Below are 6,535 nucleotides of genomic sequence, written 5' to 3' on the forward strand. Positions count from 1 at the left end.
CTTTGCAACTGCTTTTCGGGAAATGCTTTTGAAAGCATAGAAAACCCTGAGAATCCCCCATGAAAAGATGGGCTGAAGCAGTCCTTTACCTAAACAGGTGTTTTGCATTGTATTGAACTTGCATTGTAAGGAACTGCAGGTAAAATCCACTGGTATCTGCTTACTGTGGAGAGAGTAACAGATACTTTGCTGAAGACTGAGAGACAATAAATTGAGTCAGTCATTCATAGAAAACCTGAACTGATGGGAAAACACACTGAGTGGCCAGCAAATTAGAGACACCCCTTATTTGACAGTAAACCAGTCCAACAATGATGTAGAGTGACGTAACAACGCAGAGTTGCTTATATAAGGAACACTCCGCTTTGGACAACACAGACGTTAATGTAAAAATGGTTAAGACAAAAGACTTACGTGAATTTGAATGTGGTATGATCGTCAGTGCAAGAAGAGCTGGTGCTAGCATCTCTGAAATGACAAATCTTTTAGGGCCAGTTTCCACTACACGCAGATTGGATGCAGAATGGATGCAGAAACACTGACTCCAATGAATGCCTATGGGCAGGGGTCTAGTCCTGGGAAAAGAAGTGAGTGGACTCATTTGGAGAAGTCCTGTGGCGCGCCAAAAAAATGGGCGTGGTCAAGCACACTGTGGGCGTGGTCATGGGTGGGGCCAAATATACATGACCTTAGCAGTGATGTAAAAGGTCTGCCGAGGAAGTTTGAGCTCTGCCGTAGTGTATCCCCCAAAAATAGATGTAATCTGACAGCATTTCACCAAAAAGACACATAATCTGGTAGAAGTTCCTCCAAAATACAGAGAATATGGAAGTGGTTCCCCCAAAATAGACAATGTGGCAGCAGCAGTTCCACCAACATACACATAATTTGGAAGCAGTTCCCCAAAATACGCGAAACCTGGCAGCGGATCACCCAAAATACATGTAACACCCAAAGGACATATAATCTGGCAGTAGTGGTCCCCCAAACATACACAATGTGGCAGCAGTTCCCCAAAATACACGTAATCTGGCAGCAGCCGTTCCCCTAACATACACATAATCTGGCAGCTGTTCCCCAAAATACATAACAGCGGTTCCACAAAAATGCAGATAATCTGACAACAGTTCCCCCAAAATAGGTACCCCCAGGTAGCCAGGTCTATAGGTGTCCCCAGTATAAGTAGCCATGAGTATAGTAGTCCCCAGTATATGTAGCCAGAGGTATAGTTGCCTAGTATATGTGCCCAGTATATGTAGCCAGTGGGATATGTCCCCAGTATATGTAGTCAGGAGTATATATGCCCAGTATATATAGCCAGGTGTATATGTGCCCAGTATATGTAGCCAGGGGTATATATGCCCAGTATATGTAGGCAGGGGTATATGTGCCCAGTATATGTCGCCAGGGGTATATATGCCCAGTACATGTAGCCAGGGGTATATATGCCCAGTATATGTTGACAGGGGTATATATGCCCAGTATATGTAGCCAGGGGTATATATGCCCAGTATATGTAGGCAGCGGTATATGTGCCCAGTATATGTAGGCAGGGGTATATATGCCCAGTATATGTAGGCAGGGGTATATGTCCCCAGTATATGTAGGCAGGTGTATATGTCCCCAGTATATGTAGGCAGGGGTATATGTGCCCAGTATATGTAGGCAGGTGTATATGTCCCCAGTATATGTAGGCAGGGGTATATGTGCCCAGGTAGCCAGGGGTATATGTCCCCAGTATATGTAGGCAGGGGTATATGTCCCCAGTATATGTAGGCAGGTGTATATGTCCCCAGTATATGTAGGCAGGGATATATGTGCCCAGTATATGTAGGCAGCTGTATATGTCCCCAGTATATGTAGGCAGGGGTATATGTCCCCAGTATATGTAGCCAGGGGTATATGTCCCCAGTATATGTAGGCAGGGGTATATATGCCCAGTATATGTAGGCAGGCGTATATGTGCCCAGGTAGCCAGGTGTGCCCCCACCCGGAGGGAGCAGAGCAGAGAAGGCGAGCTATGGGGACAGGGGGGATGGGCGGACATCTCCCCCCCCATCCCTCACCTTCGTGCTCCCCTTCCTGCCTCTCCCCTCCAGTGTTGTTAAGTGTCAGGCCCAGTGGCGAAAGTGGGCGGAGACTTACCTCGTTCCAGCCGCAAGGGACGCTCCGCTCTGTGTGCGGCTAGTCTGGTCTTCTAGCCGCACACAGAGCGGAGCGTCGCTTGCGGCTGGAAGAAGGCAGAAAGTCTCCGCCCACTTTCGCCGCTGGATCCGACATTTCAAAACGCTGGAGGGGAGAGGCTAGAAGGGGAGCACGAAGGTGAGGGATGGGGGGGGGGGGGGAGATGTCCGCCCATCCCCACTGTCCCCATAGCTCGCCTTCTCTGCGTTCACTCTGAAGAAAAAGTGTGTGGACGCCGTTCACCCGCGTCCATGCAGGACTCGACCCCTGCCTATGGGCCTGTTTCCACCAAACGCGATTTTTCTGGTGCAGATTTTTCCATAGGCATTCATTGGAGTCAGTTTTTTTGCATCCATTCTGCATCCAATCTGCGTGTAGTGGAAACTGGCCCTTAGGCATTTCTTGCCCAAGAGTATGTCGGATGTTTACAGAGTGGCAGTTGAGATAACACCACCTTCCAATGTGACCCAACTTACAGCTGCCATTATATCAGCGTGGGCCAACATTACTCAGCAATGGCGTAGCTAAGGAGCTGTGGGCCCCGATGCAAGTTTTAAATTGGGGACCCCCCCCAAGCACTCTATACATAACAATAGGTACGGCGCACTAAAACCTGCCAATGGCAACTACAGTGTCAGAGGTGCAAGAAGGGGATGGGGAACAGTTTGTCAATGATTACCACTATTCAAAGTATCCATAGAAGTGATTATTATGAGCACAGGACCAATAGAGAGCTAATATAGTTACATAGTTACATAGTTATTTTGGTTGAAAAAAGACATACGTCCATCGAGTTCAACCAGTACAAAGTACAACTCCAGCCTGCTCCCTCACATATCCCTGTTGATCCAGAGGAAGGCGAAAAACCCCCACAAGGCATGGTCCAATTAGCCCCAAAAGGGAAAAATTCCTTCCCGACTCCAGATGGCAATCAGATAAAATCCCTGGATCAACATCATTAGGCATAACCTAGTAATTGTAGCCATAGATGTCTTTCAACGCAAGGAAAGCATCTAAGCCCCCTTTAAATGCAGGTATAGAGTTTGCCATAACGACTTCCTGTGGCAATGCATTCCACATCTTAATCACTCTTACTGTAAAGAACCCTTTCCTAAATAAATGGCTAAAACGTTTTTCCTCCATGCGCAGATCATGTCCTCTAGTCCTTTGAGAAGGCCTAGGGACAAAAAGCTCATCCGCCAAGCTATTATATTGCCCTCTGATGTATTTATACATGTTAATTAGATCCCCTCTAAGGCGTCTTTTCTCTAGACTAAATAAACCCAGTTTATCTAACCTTTCTTGGTAAGTGAGACCTTCCATCCCACGTATCAATTTTGTAGCTCGTCTCTGCACCTGCTCTAAAACTGCAATATCTTTTTTGTAATGTGGTGCCCAGAACTGAATTCCAAATTCCAGATGTGGCCTTACTAGAGAGTTAAACAGGGGCAATATTATTCTACCATCTCGAGTTTTTATTTCCCTTTTAATGCATCCCAAAATTTTGTTTGTTTTAGCTGCAGCGGCTTGGCATTGGGTACGATTATTTAACTTGTTGTCGATGAGTACTCCTAAGTCCTTATCCAAGTTTGATGTCCCCAACTGTATCCCATTTATTTTGTATGGTGCTAGACCTCTGGTTCGACCAAAATGCATGACTTTACATTTGTCAACATTGAACTTCATCTGCCATGTATGTGCCCATATAGCCATCCTATCCAGATCCTGTTGCAATATGACACTATCTTCCTGAGAGTTGATGATTCTGCACAATTTTGTATCATCTGCAAAAATAGCAACATTGCTCACTATTGCATCTACTAGGTCATTAATAAATAAATTGAAGAGCACTGGACCCAGTACAGACCCCTGTGGGACCCCACTGCTAACAGTCTCCCATTTTGAGTACGATCCATTGACCACAACTCTTTGTTTTCTGTCCATTAGCCAGTTCCCTATCCATGCACACAAACTCTTCCCCAGTCCTTGCATCCTCAACTTTTGCACCAGACTTCTGTGGGGAACAGTGTCGAAGGCCTTTGCAAAGTCCAAGTATATCACATCTACAGAATTCCCAATATCCATATTAGCATTCACTACCTCATAAAAGCTGAGCATGTTAGTCAAACAGGACCTGTCTTTAGTAAACCCATGTTGATGCTGAGAAATAAGATTATTTTCTACTATGAAGTCATGTATAGTATCTCTTAGTAACCCCTCAAATAGTTTGCATACAACTGATAATTTCCTGGATCAGATTTTTTGCCCTTCTTAAATAATGGGAAAACGTGGGCTGTACGCCAATCCACTGGGACTCTGCCAGTTGCAAGAGAGTCACAAAAGATAAGATAAAGGGGCTTAGCTATAACTGAACTTAATTCCCTTAGGACCCGAGGATGCATGCCATCCGGGCCAGGTGCCTTGTCTATTTTTAATTTATTTAGTCTTGCCTTTACTTCTTCCTGCGTTAAGTATTTAATATTACAGTTAGAAGATTGAGACTCTTCCGCCTCTGTAATTTGCAACAGTGCTGTTTCCTTTGTGAAGACAGAAGCAAAGAAAGCATTTAATAACTCTGCCTTACTCTGGTCATCCACCATTGAGTTCCCACCCTCATCCTTTAGGAGTCCTATACAGTCAACCTTTCTTTTTTTAGAGTTGATGTAACTAGTAGTGGTTGAGTGAGGGCCGCTAGTGGGCCCCTCTGGCCCAAGGGCCCCTATGCGATCACAATCTCTGCACCCCCTATTGCTATGCCCCTGAGCAACGGGATTAGCATCCTGTTGAGTCCATGCCAAGAAGAATATTGGCTGTGATCAGAGCTAAAGGTGGGTAGCACGGTGGCGTGTGGGCAGCACGGTGGCATAGTGGTTAGCGCTCTCACCTTGCAGTGCTGGGTCCCGGATCGAATCCCAGCCAGGTTAACATCTGCAAGGAGTTTGTATGGTCTCCCTGTGTCTGTGTAGGTTTTCTCCGGGCACTCTGGTTTCCTCCCACAACCCAGAAACATACAGATAAGTTAATTGGCTCTCCCCTAAATTGGCCCTAGACTATGATACATGCACTACACAATACATACATAGACATAGGACTATGGTAGGAAATTAGATTGTGAGCTCCTCTGATGGACAGTTAGTGACTAGACAGTATACTCTGTACAGCGCTGCGGAAGATGTTGGCGCTATATAAATACTAAATAATAATAAAAATAATAATAAAAGTGGACCCACTTGTTATTAGAGGTGTCTCTAAATTTTTGGCCACTCAGTGTAAATGCCTACATGTTTATAACATGACTTAGTAGACAATTACCAGTCGTATTGTATATGTTCCTCTTGGGTTATTACCAGACATTTTATTCTGCCGTACAACAAAAATCATTTGATTTATTGAGAAGTTAACGTATGGAATAATTACTCATGCTTCTGCATTTGTTTTCAGAGTCAGAAACTCACCCTAGTCTTACCTTGTACTTGTAGCTAATTGGAAGATGCAGTATTACTTACCAGGCTGGTGGCCTGATTCTGGTAAATGCTTAATAATAATAGAACGACAGCCAACATGGTGGATTCCTTGTTTTGTATGTGGGAAGCCTGGCATGATAGCCCTGTATATATGGCAGGTTATCTCCACACCTCTTCATATCTATATGACATTAGTAAAGACTATTTGCCAAAAACAATGAAAGATTAATAATGGCCGTAAATTAGAAGTGGTAAAAACTTAGTTATGGTAACATATTTTATGTCATGTATATCAGATAGCATTATCTACATGGTGGCATATAAACTGTCCTGGGAATAAACTGCTCTTGAAAAGAGTTATTAGTTTATTAGGGAACGGTTATGCTAACTTTAGGGTAATTTAGGATAGTGTTATATTTTCTTTATGCCTTTGTTATTGTAAGGTGTGCCAAAGCCCAACTAAAGCCACAAGTGAGCAAGGCACATTATGTTTCTCTTATGTATGTCAGCTACCTGTGTTCCGGTGTAGATATGTTTTGAATATGCTGGGAACATCTCTGACGGGGTGATGGCAACTTCAGGAACTCGGCCTTGAGGGCTTTATGGTCTTTTCCCAACCCTTATATCATGTATCATGTGTGGCTACCTTTAAAACAAACTTGAACTGAAAATTAAAAGTCAAAGTAAACATACACACATCATACTTATCTCCCGAGTAGTCTACTTATCAATCTCTTCTCTACTGTGTCCTGTTTGTCCACTGTGATCGATTTGAATCATCCACCATTTTAAAGATGGCAATGACCCCGTAACAGCTTCCGAGTCAGCACTCTGTTAAACTGTAATATCGCGCACCTGAGCCATAGGGAAACATGGACATTACCTTG

The sequence above is a fragment of the Hyperolius riggenbachi genome, chromosome 8 (genome assembly GCF_040937935.1).
Source record: "Hyperolius riggenbachi isolate aHypRig1 chromosome 8, aHypRig1.pri, whole genome shotgun sequence".
Classification (NCBI taxonomy): domain Eukaryota; kingdom Metazoa; phylum Chordata; class Amphibia; order Anura; family Hyperoliidae; genus Hyperolius; species Hyperolius riggenbachi.